This window comes from Eutrigla gurnardus (genome assembly GCF_963514095.1).
Source record: "Eutrigla gurnardus genome assembly, chromosome: 21".
NCBI lineage: Eukaryota > Metazoa > Chordata > Actinopteri > Perciformes > Triglidae > Eutrigla > Eutrigla gurnardus.
In genome coordinates, this window is record NC_139932.1 from 18,811,709 (window position 1) to 18,832,450 (window position 20,742).

A 20,742-nucleotide genomic window follows, 5' to 3' on the forward strand; every position below is an offset into this window, starting at 1 on the left:
ACTTCTATACAACCAGAGAGGAGTCGCCCCCTGGTGGCCAGCAGAGAGAAGTAGGACCATTTTCTCATAGACTTCTATACAACCAGAGAGGAGTCGCCCCCTGGTGGCCAGCAGAGAGAAGTAGGACCATTTTCTCATAGACTTCTATACAACCAGAGAGGAGTCGCCCCCTGGTGGCCAGCAGAGAGAAGTAGGACCATTTTCTCATAGACTTCTATACAACCAGAGAGGAGTCGCCCCCTGGTGGCCAGCAGAGAGAATGCAAAATAAGTGTCACTTGCACAACATAAGGCAGGAAAATTGGTTTTCAATTACGAAAGACCAATAAATATGACCAGTCTTTTGTAAAGTTGCTGAAAAGGATGTAATGGAGCAACTAACTGCACGTCTAAATACTGTTAACCTCACCCTTCATCTAGTTTGTTTCAGCTTGAATCGCCCCCTAGTGGCCAGCAGACAGAATGCAAGTTGAAGGCACTTCAGCATCGGCTACGTTGTCGCCTGGTGACAAGTAAAGGTGATACATAAAGATTGAGTTTAGAGATGATTTAGCTTTTCAGAAAGTGGTGTGTCAGGAATTGTTTAAACAACGTATTTGTCTGCTCTTATGTAAACGCATGTCTCTGCTCATTGATCCTCAATACAGTGAATAGAGTGACTGTAAGTGAAATACATTCTTCCTCTGTTCCATTTACACAACGATCACTCGTCTGTGCCAAGGACGACTCCTCTCTCTGGTTCGCCAAGCCCTGTGGGTAATATTTCTATAGTTAATTAAGAAACACTTGTGACTGTGAGAAACATCAATGTCATATGAGTCATCAAGTAAAGTGTCATGTCAGTCCTGCCTAACCAGTGTCATTGTTTTCCATATCGCAGCTGTTTGTCGCACTCGACGATGTTTACGTTTTTATGATCAGTTACTCAATCAGCCCAGTCATTAGCCTGGCACGGCCAATAGAGACAGCTCCCCCTAGTGGCGATAGAAGGAACACGGACACGGAACACGGATAATCATGACACGCCAAGCAAGACAGGTAGAGGGGCACATCCAGCACGGCAAAGCTGGGCGTGACACTGTACATTTACATATATACATTTATAAAAAGTTGGGTTATTAAGTTGCTCGTCCACGTCCTCCGTTCAGGAGAAAGAGGAGCTTCTTATATAAAGAGTATCAACAGAACATTTAAATCATAAATAGCTGAATTCTAAAACACAGAAGAAGACAAATTAGGCATCCTCAGGTGATCCCGGGTTTCCTCTGAAAATGTTTCTTTCTCACTGAAGTCGCAGTTTAATGTCCTTTGTGTTCAGACACGCTTTAAGCTTGCCCTCTTTTTGGCTTAAAGTTAAAGATGTTGTTAACCGTTTCACTGGGACTTTAAAAGAAAGTTGTCACTCAAAATGTTCCTAAACACCACATGTGTCGGATGTAACAACATATGTCTGCCTCTGTTTTGACAGCAGCAAATGAAATACATTCTTCCTCGGTTCCATTTACGCAACGATCACTCGTCTGTGCCAAGGACGACTCCTCTCTCTGGTTTGCCAAGCCCTGTGGGTAATATTTCTATAGTTAATTAAGAAACACTTGTGACTGTGAGATACATCAATGTCATAGGAGTCATCAAGTAAAGTGTCATGTCAGTCCTGCCTAACCAGTGTCATTGTTTTCCATATCGCAGCTGTTTGTCGCACTCGACGATGTTTACGTTTTTATGATCAGTTACTCCTTCAGTCTCTCCTCAAACTCTTGTGTCGACTGATTTGCAACCGATTGTAACCTTTTCCACTTTAGGCAAAAGTCAGATTTTAGAGGGTTTTTATTCCAGTGGGAAAGCGGCAACAATCCTCAAATGTAATTAGCTAATTTTCTTTTTTATTTGGAAAAATTCACATTTTCTCTTACCTACTCCGGAGCCCCGGAGAGGCCATCCAGAGAAAGAAAATATATATTGAGACCACTTTTTACTAATTAATTTGTTCCCTCATTTTAATTAATTTGTGGGAAATGAAACAAATAATATGCAAATTGCACACACACACACACACACACACACACACACACACACACACACACACCGGATTCTCCGGTAATTCCTTTAATAGGTCCATGGTTACACCCATCTACACAACTTATCCAACGTCCTATGGAATCTCAAAAGTTACATGCTTCATGCAGATGATAATTGGTCTTGCATTGTACACCCGGTTATCTCTTTCAGGATGATTTACATGTTGATATCTTAATTGTTGCCTTGCAAGCTAATAATAAACAGTGAACCTATATTTACCGTTTTAAAGTATAGGCAGAAAGGCTGGTTCTGTCTTCACACTACCTTCAGCACACGAATGAACTCATCTTGTGGCCACAAATTCCTTAAAACGAGGGAATTAATTAATTAAAACGTGGCCACAAATGAACCAAAAAGTATTTTTTTTCTCTCCGTACCCTTAATCCAAATCTGAAAAACTGTATTATGACGTAACATAAAATTCATACCCACCATATTTCATTTGGATGACAAAAAAAAGACAAAGACAGCGCTGATGTAACCTGTTTCTCCACGAGGGGATGACTGGTTGCCAGCGGCAATCCGTTTTCAATTTCAAGATCTACTGCACTCACACGTTCAGCTACCAATTATCACCCTCCAATGCGACCCATCAGCTGTGTTTGAAGAGGGGGGGATCGTTAGCGGCCACTTATTTGTGTTCCCTCTAGTGGCGTGATTCGGTCGGGGCAGCGAGGAGGGAGACGTGTAAGTGGTTTCTGTAAGTGTGTGCTACCTCAGGTGTGGATCTGGGGGGGAAATCCAATCTCGTTGAAAACCACAATTCCAGGTCTCTGTGTATTAAGGTGGTTTCTATGGAAACTACATCCACTCAACAAAACCAAATAAAAAAAGGTAAAGTGAATTTAAAAATGAAGCTGTCGCTGTGAGCCCTTTTTACATTTTTATATTTTTAGGAGGGAACACTGTCTTTTTAAATCATGTTTGATCCTGATGTTTTAAATTGAGCTTCCACACTTTCATTACCTAAAGTGGGTAAAGGTGGATGTTGTCATTTTTTAAGTTTTTGACCTTTCCAGGTGGATCTCCAGCACCAAGAAGCACAGACCAAGTGGTGATTTTTGACTTTTGACGGATGTTTTGGGTTCTATGTGTTTGATTTGATGTGTTTATTTCACTATTTTAAATAATCATATAAATGAAGAATGTAGTTAAAGTACCCAAATGTCTCCAATCAACGAAGAAATTCAGAAATTGCAATTGCAAGCATAAAGAAATGTTCAATTTTAAATAAACTTGAAACATTTTTGCTTTTTAATATATTCAGGGGCCAGCACTTCCTCTGGATGAAATTACAAAATGTATGCATTATTTTTCTAATTTATAGTCGGATAAAAGTATCAAACCACCGGTTAAAAGGCACTAAGATACAGGAGGAAACTACTATGAAAGATTTTTCTGGTGGGATTTGTCTAAACACAGGCATTGCCAGTCTCAGAAATATCTGACAAGAGACATCAAAAAGCTTCCTTAAATGTTTAAATGACTTAAATGGTTTACTTGATGTTTTATTTGTTTGGTATGTTTTTATTTGTTCACTTGATGGTTTGGTTTTTACGCTCTGTAAATGTCATTCTGTAATATGAAAGTAAATGCTGTTTCAAAAGCCTCTTACCACAAATAAAATATACAAAACAGAGCATATTTTTAATACTTTAAAACTTTTCTATTTGATATTCGGAGCATTAATAAAGCAGCACACAAATGTTTGCTATATACAGTTGTTCCCACTCTAAGTCAAATGCCAAATTCCCTGACTTTCGTGACTTACACTGACTAAATAGCTGACCTTCCATGACCTATAATGAATGATAAAAAAAGAATCGCCTTTTGGTTTGAGCAGACAAATAAACAGACATTAATTTATGAGCTTTAATTACAACAATTTTAAGTTTGCACTGCTTGAACAGTGGAAATGTAAAAATGATATTTAGATATATAAAAAATTATAAAAAATATATATAAATAAAAAAAATACAAAATCACATTTGGAGAAATAGCAACTAAAATTTAAACATGCTACAAACAAAATTCCCTGATATTCCAGGAATTCCCTGATAATCCAGGAATGTGATTTAGCGCGTGCTAGTTTGTGAACGTGACCGAGTGACGAGGTCACAGCCTCCTCTACGCTATGACCCGCCCTCCTCTGCCTCTGATTGGCTGCTACTCGTTGCCTATTTGGGTGGATTGGTTGGTTGGATGAGGGTAAATCAGTGTAAACCAATCAGAGGCTGAGAAGAGTCAGGCGGAGGGAGGCAAACATGGCGGGCGATATACGTTGCTGTATTGGTAGCATTGCTAACGATATGCTAACGGACCCTGATACCCCCCTCCCCCCCAGTCTACGGTGTAGTTATCGTGGAGGTGTAGCGCCAACCTTCCGGCCCCCCTTCCAGGTAAAACACATGCTAGCTCCGTCCGCAATGTTGCTGTTGTTTCAACTGTTAAAACAACAGTTAGCTTCGAGCCGCCGCCATCTTGACTGTGCTCTGAAATCAGCGTCGAGCAACTTTTATTCGCAATATCGTAGTTATACACGGTGGTATCTGTAGCCTGCTTTAACTCAGCCTCAATACATAATCTGAATAGTGTGAACTAATTTTAAATTGTTGAGTTAAAGTGAAGACTAATACAAAAAGAACCCCCTTTATTGTACAAACCCCGCCCAGGACACGTATAGTTGTGGTTTCACTGTTATGTTCTCTCTCTTCCCCCCATGACACGTTTTTGCAGGGGTGCCCCCCACCCTAGGGAGCTCTGAGACCGGTTCCCAGACAGCCTTCATGGAGGACCGCAGGTAAACCCACCGAGAGGGGATTTGGTGTGCTACGCTGCCATCTAGTGGCCGGCCGAGCAGCTACACTCTCCCGCTGAGCGCTCAGACGGGCTTGGCGCTCGGTGAGGTCTTTGCTTGCTTGCCGGTCGCTGAACAGAGCTGCTCTTTTCCCCCCGCAGATGCCTGGACTGACAGTCGTGCTCTCCAGGAACACATTTAAGGAGCGCCCTTTTTCCAGCCCGATGCTGTTCTTCCTCTAAAAAAAACCCCGCCTTGGTTGTGTGGGAAAATAAAGATCTGCGGTGAAGAGAGACAGAGACAACCTCCTTCAGCTGCGAGACACCAGGTAAGACAATTTACCATCAATTTGCCACGAGAAACGTGCGATTTCCCCCCCTTTTTGCCACTTGCCCGTTGTGTTGCTGTGTTTGTATAAAACGAAGAGGCTTGTGGGAATGAACAAAAGAGAATGGATTATTCCAGAGAGAGAGTGAGAGAGAGACACTGCACCTGCTCTAAATGAGTGTGGACGGCTTGTTGGGTGTAAATGGGAACAAAACCACTAATGCAAGGTGCTGTCCGATGCAACAAGGCGCTTTAGGGATCATTATATATGACGCTGCACTTGAACGCACCTTCACATGATGTCTACATGGGAGTAAAAACGCAGACTAACTGGGGCTTATTAGTGAATATAAGTCCTACCTTTTTTATTTAAATGCATCTCAGAAAGGAAGTCATATGGTATAACTTTGTTAAATTTGCTTCCCGAGATGTTTGTTTAAAAGAGCACCATGATGTAGATTACAGTTTATGCAGTAGACCTTCCAGAAGGCTCCTTTTTTTTTTTTAAATCAATGACAAACTTTATGTGATACTAGAGATGAACTCGTTGACTTCCAGCCGGCGTGGTCAGCTTTATCCATCACCGCCGCCCTCTGCTCCCTTTACAGCGTCTGGAAGATGCCTCGAGGCTGATGAGGCTTCTATGGGGGTTTTATCTTTTTCCTCTTATTGAATTATTACCTCGGGGGCGGGGGGGAAACCTGTTGTCTGAGGTCTGGTTTTTTTGTGACACACGGATGTGGATTAGGGCTCATCCTGAATCACTTTAGTATCACCCACAGATGCCTGGAACACTTTTAATAATAGATGGCTGAATAGATTCACCGTCTTGCAGCATCGATTTTCGCCTGTATGAGGCTGTAAAAGCCGTCTGATGAAGAAACCAACGCAATCAAACGGCATGAAATAAAAAAAATCCATAGTAATCATATAGTAAATTCTAAAATGTGTATAAATATGATGGCAAACCATAGTCTCCATAGGGATATAGTGATGCCACTGGAGGATAACTGAAAAATAGGGAATAGATAACATCCAAACTCTCCTAAAGTTGCATATTTCTTAATTTTTTTTTTTTTTCCAGGCATGAAAGTATAGTTCATGTCATGTTCTGCTCTTTAGAGAATAATAACTGCTTCTTTATTGCCCTAATTGAATTACACGCCCAAGTCAGGGGCGCCAATTATTTCCTTGATTGTGTAACAAGTGAGATGCTGCGGCATCTGGTGTCTCATCCCACAGGACCAGTGTGAAAGGTCTGGCTGTGGGCCCATTGATGATGGTTTTAACCCCCCCGCCCCCCCCCCCCCCCATTCATTCATTCATTCAACCAGAAGCTGCAGAAATTGAGAGGGCTCAGGATTTCATCCCCCAGGGAATGCTAATAACCTTACCGGGGAGATTTGTCTAAGCCTCGCTCACCATCAAACCCAGTCGGCAGACGTGATGGCACGCCAACGCTGTCGTCACGCCGACGGGGGGAGGGGGGGGGGGGGGGGGGGGTTCAGGTCTTGTAAGGGTGATTTGAGGCTGCCTAAGTAAGCGTTTTGGATGAGCCCAACAGAAGTCATTAAGTGTGTTGAAGCTGCTCTGAAGATCAGCAGGTAGGCTGTGTGGTTGCCAAGTCAGGCTTATTCGTCAGCTTTTAACAGGGCTGCAGTATTTGGATCCATTGTGTTTGGGCTCGATTTGAAGAAGAGTTTTAATATTATTTTCTTTCTTTCTAGAGGTCTTACAGAGGAATGAAACTTAGGCATCATACTGGCGTTTGCTATGGGAAAAAAACAACATCATTTCACATGTTCACTTGTGTAAAGGAAGCAATGTAATTAAGATTTGAGGCTGTAGAGCGTTTGAAGTGATGAGATGTGGTGCAGGTAGGCGTTGGCGTTTCACACTTTATTAACGGGTGATCACCAGCAGTCGACGGACCCCGAGGGACTTGACCCGCATCTCCAGCTCTCCGTCCCTCCATTTAGCTCCCCCCATTATTGCTGTCGCTTCCCTCGTCTGCTCCTTCCACTCTTCCTGCGCCGCTTTGATCCTACTTCCATTCAATCTCTCGTCCTGTCGCTCACCCTCTTCTTCCTCATTAAATACGTCCTCTCCATTCTCGTACTCTCTTTTCCCCCCTCATGCTCCTCGCCACACTGTCGAGTTAGACGTTGCACCTTTTCTTTCTCCTCCGGTCTCTCCTCGTCTCCCTTCCTTCCTTCCCTTTCATGTCACAGCTTTCATTTTACAGCTTCTTCTTCTCTTCTTTCCCCGTGCCCTTGGGTCGTGTGTGTGTTAGATCACAAGGGTAGCGTTTCCCTGACATCGGTGACGGCTGAAGATATTTCATTTAAAGTGTCGGATTGAATTAGGGTGAACCTCGGCGGACGAGGGTTTAACAGCCGAGATGGAGAGCGGCGACATGCTCTCTCATCGCCATCGATTAGCTCCATTGTCATTTTTAGGAGGGGAAGGCTCGTCTGATTAATCGGACCCAAAGTAGTACCTGGAGGGACGCCGTCCGACGCTCTCACGGATTTCTAAACATTCTTCGGCCACGTTGGTGCACTGTTGCAGTGAATCTGTGCAAACTACTTGTAGACGCTCACTGCAAAGTGTTTGTGACACCAGAAACGAGTCTGAATTAAAAGCTGGAAGACAAACGCTGTGTGTGTAACCAAAGTGTGTGCACGATGTCGGCTTTTCTGTATTATTTTTGTTTTCCCCGGAGAGGGGAGAGGCTTGCTTGTGTCTCCACACAGAGAGAATAGGGAATGATGATACACTGAGAGGGGAGGAGGGGGATTATTTGTCACCAGGGAGTGATCATGGCGGAGAGCTTCACGACACTGATGGCCTGTGAAGCTGCTCTTTGAGGACGCTGAATGAACTTGTCATGGCAGACGGTGCTGTGGGTAAATTCTCAAGAACAATGACATCGGTGTGGAGAAAAAAATGGAGATTTTAGGCTCCTGGAAATTAGCTTCTCCCTCAGGTGAGGCCAAGGGAATAGGCAACAGGAGTCAAATCAGTCTTCAGTCTGTTTTTGACAGCTTAGCGTCTCACTCGGGGGAAAAAAACGGCAATCATAATGACATCTTTGTCTCCTGATTCCTGTTGATGTGTGCGTTGGCTTGGTTGCTTCATTGGCTGTCAATCCTCACGTCAAGTTCCCGGTTTGTTGTCTAGAAATATGATTATTTATCACATTATGAACACGGGGGTGAATCAAATTAAGGAACTGTCATGCCTTGCTTATCGGTTGCTCTCTGTATTCGTGGCCTTGCTGTCGCTTTGAAGCAGACAATGCACCAACTTTTTTCATGTTTTGCTGGGTCATTTTGAACCCCCATTAACCGTCATTGCCGTGACACACAGGAGGCACTTTCCTTTTACTACGGTGCTCCGTTGACTCGATTGGGCTTTGGCCGCATTCCAAACCGCCATGTCCATTTCCAACTTTGGTTTATGCAAAAACCGATGATCTTCCCCTCAGCTTCACTTTATTTGCTGCTAATTAGCGACATGGTCCCCCACTTGGAAACACCTCTGTTGATTAGTGCAGCCTCACAAGCAGCTAGCACGGCTGCCTTTGACTTCAACTGATTGGATGTGCACAGATTCTCTTCTTTTTAAATGCAGTCAGCATGGTTCTCCCATTTTATTATAAATATAACCAATGTACGCTACACCAGGTGTCCCGTAACGAGAGAGTGTGGTTAGATATGTTCTTGAGGGAGATAATGGTGATATTGATATGTTTCTGAGCCCGTAATAGATAATAAAAAAAGCCTGTAATATTCCGGCAGCATCCCACTTCAGCTTCACACAGTCTTGCAAACATCGTTTGTTGCTTTGACATTTTTCTCAGGCAATCTAGGGATTTAAACTGCCATTATGAGGAAAAAAACGCTGTCCACCAATGTGCTTCCATTAAAACCAGCAAAGAGTGTGGGTTGGTCTTCCATGGCTGGCAGTCCCAGCACTAACTTGGATTTAGCCGCGTTCAGGTTTTAAAGTGCCATTATGTCAATTAAATTGCTCTAAATGTGTGGGGCGCTGATGGAGTCTGATGTTAACACATAACTGCTGTTAAGGAGTGCTGACTGCAGGCGCGTTACATTCCTTCTGACTGCCAAAGGTAGACAACGAGGGCTTTTTAACGTCCATGCCCAAAATGCCAGCGAGTTCAGGTGGCAGGAAGACGCTGCAAGAAAAGAAAAAGATGAGCAGCTCCAAAAAGCTGCAAGGAAAGAGATAACGGGAGGCTGCAGCCACGTCCTCTTGTGTGTCGCGAGTGTGGCCCTAAATGGAACGTTTTCAATCTTGACTCGATGCTAATGTGTTAATATGAAACGCCGCCGTGCACCGCACAAACGCTGTGAATCTGCATTTTTATGTCATTTGCCAGAAGATTGATAACCCATCAGTTTGAATGTGGCAGACGGAGAGCAAGGCAAGGAGAAATGGACGCGCTCGGCTCTTATTTACATCCGACTCATTCATCTCCTCGCTCGTTTTAAGCTGAGTCTGACATTGAAATGGGTGCATATTAAACACAGGAGAAAGGAGACTTGGGTTTGCAGCGTGCAGTTATTTTTTTTGTTGCTCTCTCTTAGGAGCAAATCGGACATGATGGATGGTATGGCGGTTTAATGATCTTGTAGGGGGGAAAGGCAAGTGCTGAAGCAGGCACATTACATGCTAACTGCAGCGAGATGAAGATAGACTTTTGCTGGAAGCCTGCAGCGTTCACACGAAAAGGCTTCCACCTCAATTAAAGGACTGATCTGTGGACTAAAGGGGATAAAGGAGAAGTCCTACTTATGGGATCCCCTCTGCACCGACATACAAAAAACAACCCTTCCCTTGTGACTACATCTTCCTCCTGTTTTTAAAAAAAAAGTACAAACATGCACCAGCAGCAGAATCCAGCATGCTCGCTGTGAGCCCCTTCAGGGTGTGTCGCTCTCTAACCCACATATACATCCATGTATTCGAGGGAATTAAGGGGAGGAATTAACATTTTCTTCATTTCTTCTCTCATGGAAAGGCTCCACACCATTGGCTCTTATCGATGTAATCCAGTCCCAATTACAATTCCTCCTCCATTTGGATCTTTTTGACTCCCTATTAACACATTTCATTAAGTTGCAATCCTTCGGCAATCCGTCTTATCTTCTCTGTGCGAAGATAGCGAAGCCTTAAGACTTCGGGAAGCACCGATCTGCTCCGAGTGTGTGTGTTTTTTGTGTCTGTTGCACAATGCAACGTCATTATGAAATTATCAAAGCCCTCGAGGAGTCCTCAGAGCTCGGGCTTTGGGATCGTGTTTGGTATTGTTTGTACGTGCAAGTTTGTATATGAAATTAGTGTTTGGGTTCACTTTTGCTTAGGCAGCTAGCTGTGTGTGTGTGTGTGTGTGTGTGTGTGTGTGTGTGTGTGTGTGTGTGTGTATAACCGGTAGTGGTGAATGTGTGCATGCGTGTCTTGGGGAAGATTTGGCCGCAACCCCGGCCAGAGAATGTTGCTGACACAAAGGGAAGGCAACCGCTTTCTCTCCTCGTACAACAATCAGCATGGCATCAATCGTACCATCAAAGCGGTGGTGGGTTAGCGCTTGGGGTTAGCCGCGGGTAAACTGAGGGAGGGTGGGTGGGGGGGGGGGTGGCTTGCATGAATCATGAGGTTTCGAAGGGTTATGCGAGTTCACTTTAAGTTAGCGACGCCACATGTTAATGCTTTCGACGTAGCGTTGGAAAGCTGTGGCGTAGGATCGAAAAATCACTTTTTTAACGCACACATCCACTCCATATCTGTCATGTTGTTTGTTCTAAGACATTATTTCACCCATGGGAGATGGGGAACAACCTCTGTGGATAGTACCACTATGTCTCTACATGACAAAAGGTTGTTTGCTGCTCCTTTTAATGCTCTTAATGCCCTTTTAGAGACCTGATTTGTGTGACTCGGTAAGCGCCAAAATGCCAAATTGAGAGGGATTTAAGTAATCAGATAATACCCACTCAAGATGAAAACCTCCTTATGGACCGGCTAAAAGCTTCTCGCCTGCATTTACAACATCCTGGGGGGGAAATCATCATCACAATAACTTTTATATTCAGAGATAAACTAATGTTCAGGTAGACGTTGACGTTGGGACCATTTTTAATCCACCGTGTCTATCCAGCTGCTATATATAGCGGTCCAATTGGCTAATGTGGGGCTGTATTTGCTCAGAAGATGTGAAAATGGCACAAATACAACATTGCCGAGACCCAAGGGCAGCAACTCATGCATGCAGAATGAACTCCAGTTTGTTTATCGTTTCCCTCTCATTTCAGTGGCATCACTGCTTAACGTCCTCTGGGTCCAGACGACGCAGCGAAACCCCTTTTAATCACACGCGTACGTTTCAGCACATATCACACGTCCGCTGACTGACTTCAGCATCAATTATTCACCCAGACGCTGCTCTGTGAGGAGATAGTCGGCTCCCCTCTTGGCTTTGATACTTTGGCACGATACGTATCACGATATCGCGATATTGCGATATAAATAAAGATGAAAACACAAGTACCTGTATATATACATCAGATGATATTGATCAGAGGACAAATTGAGTCAGAACTATTTCATTCGAAACAGCCTCTCCATTTTATCAATTCCCATGAAATTCACTGGAATAAATATTGAAAATAAAATGAAATAGGATAAAGTACTGCATTCACAACACGTCTAAACATGAATCTTTTTTTTTTTAATCAATCTTTGGAGTTGAAAAATCAATATTGTATCGGACGGCAAAGCGATATATTGTCTTTTGTAATGCGACCTTGGTCTTATCGGACTTCATGTGCTTCTTTTTCTGTTTAATCTGTTTCTAGTGAAGTAATTTGCATCGTGATCACACACACCTCTGTACAGAAGTAGCAGCCATTGCTCCAGAACTAGCCATAATTACATTTTTAATTTAATTTCACTCTCTTTGTTACAAATCAGCGGGCTTCCACTACACGTGGCCTCGGTGTTTTACTTCCGTATGACGTTCATGATATCAGGGTTTTTTTTGTTTTTTAATCAGAAGTGAGCTTCCAGTGTGAACGCCGCCTGCATTTGCTGTCACGCACATATCTGCTTCATCACATTGTCAGAATAAACGATGAGTCATGAAACACAGTGACACGCGTAGGATATTCTCCTACTTGTTCTAAATAAATGAACATGGCGTGAGTGTGTTTGCACACCTCCTTGAATGCATCAGCTTTTATAATAATGCGAGAGTGGGATACAATCAAAAATGGATTTTCAACAAACGCCTCTTGCAAAATACATTAGCTGGACTTCCAACTTACTTGGACTTATTACAGTATTACGGTGATGTCGGTGAAATGCCCTTTTTTGAAAAACTTTATCATAAACTTGTACTGAACTCCATCTATTCCGCTTTAAAAGGAACGGAAGCACGAAACTCAACTACATGACTTGCCTTGCTTCGCTCTGCTTTCTTTTTCGAACCCACTGCACTGATTCCTGTTTTATAACCGCCTCCAACAATAGGTAATGAAGCAATTATGAGCTTTTTGGTTTCTTAACACACCATGGTTTGCCTGTAAACCACCATATAAGACCGCACATTAACTGAAGACGGCAGAGAGAGAGAACAGAGGGAGGGAGGGAGGGTGAAGGGTGAGGGAGAGGAAGACTTTGCCAAGTGGGCACATGCCAGTACTTAACAATCTGGCCTGCGGATATGCGTCCTTGGTCAGGGAGTTAATAAACAATGGAACAGACCTCCAATGGTGATAAAACCCTTTCTCCCTCACTCGTTTCCCTTTTCCTTATGTCCTATTCGGTATGTCGGGACAGTGACCTGGTTAGACCGGCTGTATCTGGTGACCTGGTTAAATATATGGGGTTGATATTTGCTTCTTGGATACAGTGACGTCCCCTGCTGATGGGATGGAAATGAAGGGACATGGTGTGTAAAACATGGAAAGAAAATACTATCCGTAGCCTCAGAGTACTGTGAATGTACTCAAGGAAACCAGACATATCGGCGATGTAGGAATCCTAATAAGTCCACTAATGGATTAGTTGATTTGCACATTTGATGATGAATATCAGCTGATTGGTGGCAGCTACTGTAACCTGATCAAAACGTGGCAATAAACTTCAGCAAAACCCAACAGAAAATATAAAAGACATGAAAACTGGATGGTTACAACCCTTCAAAATGCGGCAGCAAAGCTCATCGAGTCGGTGGAGCGCCGCAGTAAAAGGAAAGTGCCTCTCCTTTGTCACATCAATTTGTGTTTTTTTTCCCTACAAAAACAAAATTAACCAAAACCGACATCTCTACGATACGCATTTTAAGTCTACAAAAGACGGCAACACTGAGTTGCTGAGCGGTCTGTTAAAATGGAGAGACGACCTCTGGTGGCATCTCCTGGTCACTGCAACACAAAATCATAGCGATACCCTGGTATACCATACTTTTTACAGTTTCTGCTTCCAAAAACGTCTTCGTTCCGCTCTCGCCGTCTTTTTTTTTTTTTTTCAAACACACTTGCACGGATGGTTGAAGTCATCGGATGCACCGATCAATCCAAGCGCCGGTTAGACACGGCGGCTGGAACCTCCCATTAGATAGACGGATGACATTTTTATGCACGCAACCCAGAGGAGTGCGACTTGACTTGTTCAGGTGAATCAAAACGCGAGCTGCAAGTCATGTGCAAACATCAAAATGTAAATGTAACATGGAAGGCTCTCCTTGCTGCTGCATTAGCTGATGTCATTGAGCTGCTTTTGCCCCCGCAGGCCTCTGTGGTTCTGTCTTTAGTGGGTTTTGGAACATCACTCACATGCCTCTTAGTTCTGTCTTTTTTTTTGTGCCGTTGAGGCCGGGTGGTTGAGTGAGAGGCTTTCCATTACAGTTATTCTGTCACCACACAGCAAATTTTGATGCCAGGCAGATTTTTTCCTCTCGCTATAACACACGCAAAGAATGAACTGGTAAGAACCAAGCCGATGCCAACAAAGACGCAATAGCAGGGGCAAAAAGGAGGTAGGGTCATGCATTTCTTCTGCATGCCTTTAACGTTGCATAGAAGGATCCGGGTTGTAGGCTGATGGAAACCAATACTGACATCTCATTAGTAAACCCATGCAATAACTAGTTTATTCACTTTATGAACCGGGGATTTTAGATATGATTACTGCCTTGCATAAGGAAAACAAATAGCTAATGAAATAAAAGTTTATTTATTTCATAATTTAGTCTAGTTTTAAACTGTGAACTCGATGACTTTTCTGGACTTTGGTGTTATCAGCCATAGAGATGGGGAGATGTAGGAGTTTATCATGCATTGCAACTATAAGAAAACACTCACAATAAGATGGTTGTGAATTTCCATTCTCAGCATAATCGTGAATATCATCACAAGTCAATTGAAAAAGCTGTCTAGCTTGCTTTCATGATAGAGAAGTGAAAAATAGAGCATGATTTTTTTTTTAAAAGGCCTCCAGGAATAATCAGGAAGAACAGACTTGCACTGTTATTATTTTCAAAATGTATTTTTTAATTTGTCTGTTTACGATCTTCACTAAAAAGAAGAAGTGCTCCTTCTGTGGTGCATTGAAATGTTTCTTTTCAAGAGTTTTAAGCGATTATGTTGATGATTATCAGGCGAATATTGTGAATTGGCCCGTGATAATTGGAACTGTCCCGTGTCTAATCAACTACTCCAACAATGAAGAATCAACAAGCCTGTGATCCATAAAACCAACACGTCTCCGTTAAACCCTCATGTTCCGGCTACTTGGCCGATAGCAGACAATTCCACTTTTACAGTATCATATGCTTCACATCTTCCATTGAATAATGCATAATTTAATTCTGATTGCAATGCAAGACGTCACATATTGAAAGTTCGATGATGTAGAAGCATTGGGCATCTCTGTCGATCAAGAAAGTCAACCCTTATATTTGTATTAATTTCCTTTCTCCATGCCAACAAAGACGCAATAGCCTCCGGAGCCGCTACGTAATCTTTAACCTTGGATGGACAGTGATGGGTCGTACCATCTTTGGAAAGTACTTTTTGTGTGCCAGAATCTTCTTGGAAGTCACCTCCTCGTTGTAGAAATACCATCCCGTTACGTGGATCTTCCTTTTAGGAAACCCCCTCATTTTGAAACGTCGGATCGCTAATTATCCTGGAAAAGTGCTTTTGCACTAACCCTGTAATTGCAGTGTTTATGCAGGACACCGACGCAAGGCTTGGCCAGAGGTGTAGAATATCTGACCTGGACTTTGTCTGGACCTTCCTCCTTTTTTTCATGAATCATCATCATCATCATTGTGTCATCTATGATGCTGCAATGCCTGATATTCCTTTACATTCCAGCTCTCCTTGATATTCAACCTCTATCCCTTTTTTATATTGTTTTCGTCTGCCTTGTATTCAGCCCTCAGCCAAGCTGCATATTATATTCATCAGTATTGATTTGTATCTGCACCCGGGTTATTTTGAAAAGAAGGTGGGGGATTGTGAAGCAGGTCAAGTTGCAGTTCTTCAACACGTAAAGATCTTTTCATCAGTGCTCATTTGCTGTTGGGGAACAACAGCGTCTGCACTTCTTTGATGGATAATGTATTGAAGTCGGAGCAGCCGTCACTCAGGTTAGCAGTAGCCCTCTTTGTTTCATGCACTTCTTACATTTCTCATTAATGGCATTTCATAGATGCTGTTATCTAGAGAGAGAGAGAGGGAGCTGGTGGGGGTTCAGCTAATTAATAAGGTTGCTCGTGGTTACAGGCTTTTGCAGCTATCAGATGTGTGACCTTTTAGTTGTAAGACAATGTCTGTGCCCTCTGATAACTTGATGCTCATTTAGTGGGGAATTATGTTCCACTTGAGGGGCCGTTTCCTTTGAAACGTTATGCCCTCAAACATAATCGCAGTATTTTTCACGAGAAATCTCAGTCCGATGGCAGAACCCGGGCTCGGCTCGGCTTCCTGTCGTCGGTTTCATGATGGCTGTAAATGCAAATACCCCAAATCATTGAGCTTTCTGTTATCAAAGAGCAGATTACATCAGCTGTAGCTCATTTATGTTCATTCTGGATCTTATTGTAAACATTCTCGATGATGGCGAGCTTAATTTTTTGTGTCTTTGACTGTTAGTTGGACAAAACATGAGACATTTGAAGGCGTCACCTTGAACTTATGGAAAATGTACTGACAGCTTTACAGTTTCTTAATTTTTCTAGGCGAAAAAAATCAAGTTTATAGATATGACAATAATCGTTAATTGCATTAAAGAATCTCCCAGTTGTGAATCTGGAAGCATGATATTTGTAGTACAGCAGTACCGTTGAAGTGCCTAACTAGTGTAACGAGAGTGTATGCATGCATGTGTTTACTGCATGTTGTCAAGGCAAGGCAACTTTATTTGTATAGCACCTTTCATACACAAGGCAGACTCAAAGTGCTTCACATCATAACATGTCATACAATAAAGTGAAAAATAGAAGAATTAAAAGAAAGAGAGAGAATAAAAACATATTTTTAATACAATGGACTGAACATAGAAGTTTTTAGTCCAGAGTTTTAATAAGAAACTGTTTGCTTCACAAAACATGCCGTCATTTTCAGCGCCGTTCGCCAACATAGCAGCGAGATTTTTCTTTCAACTGTGTACCAACATTAAGTTTCATTCCTCATCCTATTTTTATCTTTTGGCCCCGGGACGTCCTTCAGCCCGAGCACTACACTGGCCCCTTTTATTACACAATACCTGATTCCCTCAGCTTCACCCGTATATCGCATCCTCACTGCTGGTACAATCGAATAAAAGATGATCGTTTCCTCTTGCTTTTCTGCTGAGCCACAGAGACGCAGACCGCTTGTCCTTTCCACTCAAGTCATATGACTTGCTGCCTTTCAGCAGGGACGTCTTCGCTTTTCTCACTTATCTATGGTGAAAGCAGCGGACTCTGAATTTTCCTTTTGTCGATCCCTCCCACCCACCCATGCCGCCGCCGCTGCCATCTCTGCTGATTAGACACAGCCCTCATCTGGCAGAGACACCCGGTAAGGCAATTTGTCCTGACCCCAGGTCTGCAGCCGTATTTGCCCAGCCACAGTGTGTGTTGGCATGTTCGGCTGAGCACCATATGTGACAGGATGTTTGTAATGGTGGCCGCAAAGCACTCGTCAGCCATCTCCCTACACTATTTATAAGGCAACCCTGTTATTTGGGTGCGGGGAGGGGATCGTTGGCATCAAGGGATGGAGGGATGAAGGCAATTTGTCCTGTGTCCGTTCACTCATCCCACTCCCGTTTTTTCTTTTTATTTCCACACTGGAAAAATGTGGACAGCAGCCACTTCTTGTGAACAGCCGGTCCAACCTAAGGCCGAGGGATCAGAGTGGCTTTGCTCTCGACTTTCATGTCCAAGTCCACGCCTCTCTGGAGGCATCGCTGCAAAGCCAAAGTGAGATTCAAACACATGCTGTTCCACCAAGACAACCTTTGTGAGCTTTGTGTTTTAATGCTAATATACCTCAGAGATGGATCGGCTACAAGTGGCCTCCTTTCCTGCATTAGAACTGACTGGTTCAATATGTGCACTCTCGCCCTGAAGTGTGTCGGAGACGTCGTAAAAGCTTCCACAGCTAATGTCCACTGATTTTTTTTATTTTTTCCCAATGAAGCGTGAGCAATGATGACATTATCACCTGTCAGTCAGGGCGTGACAGAGTGAGTGTGGCTCGTACTGTGGTTTTCACAGCTCCGTGTATTGTGGAAGGGTTGAACCTTTCACTCCTTTTATAGTGCTGGAAACACCTGCCACATCAAGAGTATATTTTTAACCTCAATTTGTGAGCTGTTGCTATAAAAGTTGGCCAACAAGGTATTACAAAAACACAGGAACCGTGCGGTTTATAGCCCAGTATTTGTAGGAATTTTAAATTGCTAATCCTGGGAACAACGAAACACGTATGGATATGGAGTTTTTCCAATAATTGGACGATGTGGGTAGCTTCTTACAAACTCAAGAATTGGAAATCCACGGTTGCTTAAATACGCCACTTGTTGTTTCATATTGCTCGCTGAATTAATGTTGCTCTTCGGTGTTGCTGTTAGTTTTTTGATGAATATCGGTTGTCTAATGTCTTCTGTGGATCTGGAGGAGCTTTCTCAAGTTGTCCTCTGGGGTTTTCTGAGCTTTGGTCTTGGAGATTACCAGTTTAGAGCAGGAAGTTGGTTTAGGGCCGACGCACGATGCCAAACGATGAAAAATGATCATCCGTGGCAATGTTTCACTGTGGACAGTTTTTATATTCCAGTTGGGTAGAGGATCAGCCAACCCGAGCAGACATTAGGAGAAGACGTAGCCCAGTATCACACACAATCAGGCTTATTGAGATTAAGTGTATTTAACGTGATCATTCACTGACTTTGGAAACATCGTGCTTTTTAAAAAGAGAGCTCAATTAAAGCTAATTGCATCAAATTATCATCAGTAGTTTTATTATTTCTGTCGTGATATTTTTCTATGTATCAGCCTTCTTTGGGTTTATGCCTAGAATGCAAATAGTAAGTATATTTCCCAGGAAAAAGGAAATGGTTTGTATGCACATTCCCAGGCATCCCGTTACCCGGGATTAAAACGGGTGGCTCGACCCAACACTCCCCAATTATCTTTCCATTCCTCCTACGAGGAAAATGAATTCATGGCACAGTGAGGCGCTCTGGATGGAGGCTTCGACCACATGGCACAGGGGAGCTGTATGTGGCGAGTCTCTGATGACAAGTCTCGCTGCAGGCCTCCTCTTTTTTTCTCCTTTGCAGCCCATTAATATAAGACTGTTGACAGAAGAGGAAAAATAAAAGTCTATCAGCAAATCCAAGGCCACATGGCAAGACATTATCTCCCCCCTCCTCCTTTAATTTGATTATCCGTCCGTCTTAATGCATTGTTCTGCCTTTTTCATTCCCAACATCTGCCTGCTGTAACCTTGACGTCTCTATTGAACGCCACAGGTTTTTGGGAAGATTTTACGCTGAGTCATGAAATGGTAATGAGGAAGAGAAATGTGTCGGTGCTTCATACCCCTCAGGTGAGCTTTTTGTAAGTCTGGAAGTTGCTATGAAACACAGTGATGTAATCGTGAGTCATTTCCAATGAGAATGACTTCATCTCTTATCTTCTTTTTTTTACTTGAATAGTGAGTTGGCTGTTAAATCTGATGGCAAAACGCTGCTTGGGTGAATTTCCTCCAGAGAAACCAGTGAGAGAATGGATATGTTTCAATAGTTTCTATAAATGTAAATTGCTTAATGAAAAGGTTAAAGAAGTGACATGTGCTGTGGTTAGAAAATGAGTTTTGACTGCTTTTAAGTGAGCTAAACGGAGTTATAAATATCGTGCCGATGTTTTCAATTTGCTTCCGACTGACGTAAACACGGCTGCCGAGCAAAGGAAGTGATCTTGTGATTGGGGGGGGAGGGTGACCTCATGGTTTGGCAGCGCGTCCCACAACCAGAAGGCCCACATGTTTGATAAGGTTCACTTCTTTTTAAAGAACCCCGGAGGAGAATAAAACATTAAAGCTGGAGTGCGGGACGTTTACATTTAAGCCCTGGTAAAAATGAGTTCACACAGTGTTGATGAAGCCGAACTCGCCGCCGCGGGGAGAGCTCTCTGTATTCGTCCGTATGCTGTTGTGTTGATTGTGAACACCTGACGAATGCTGATTGTTCTCAGAAGGAGGAGTTCATTAACTTTACACGAGCAGTACGTGAAGGCAAATCAACCAAATACACTGAAGTGTAGCTGTTTATTCTAGCTCTCTGATTGGTTACACCGTATGCAAGTCTACCTGTATTACCCAATGCCTTGACATCTGTATTTATGTCTAGATGACCTTATTATAAGTGTTGATGGAGCAGCTACATTGTTAGCGTAGCCTAGCTCCGATCCATCCGGACTCCATTCAGAAAACCAGCGTTTTAAGTTGTTGCCTTCAGACACACCTAACAAATTATGGACTTTTATCTCTTTATTGCAATTAAATCACAGCAAAATCATTTATTTTGGGTTCATGCAGCTGTAGTGAAACCAGCCAATGAGTTACACGCAATATTTTACATGTGGTTTCTATTGTTTCTACTCCCATTTGCATTGTGGGGCATGAGCATACATGGCTTCCTCTGACACTTTTTCTGCGTTTTTATTACGATTTATAATAATTTACATGATGTGTTAAGAAATGAGCAATGTGGTTACTGTACATAAATAAAATGCACCTAAATAAAAATGCAGGAGACACAAGACATGTATAATATAATATTTCTTGTATTGTTCACTCTCTTCCAACCGTATCAGGACTCTGAAAGCTACTTGCCCGTGGCGTAGCATGAAATCAGGTCACAGTTGCAACTATTTTTGACCGCCTTCTTTATTAAAACATTTTTATTTTTTTTGGCTGCACTGTAAACAGATAGATCAGTGGCTGTTTTTCCTGGATG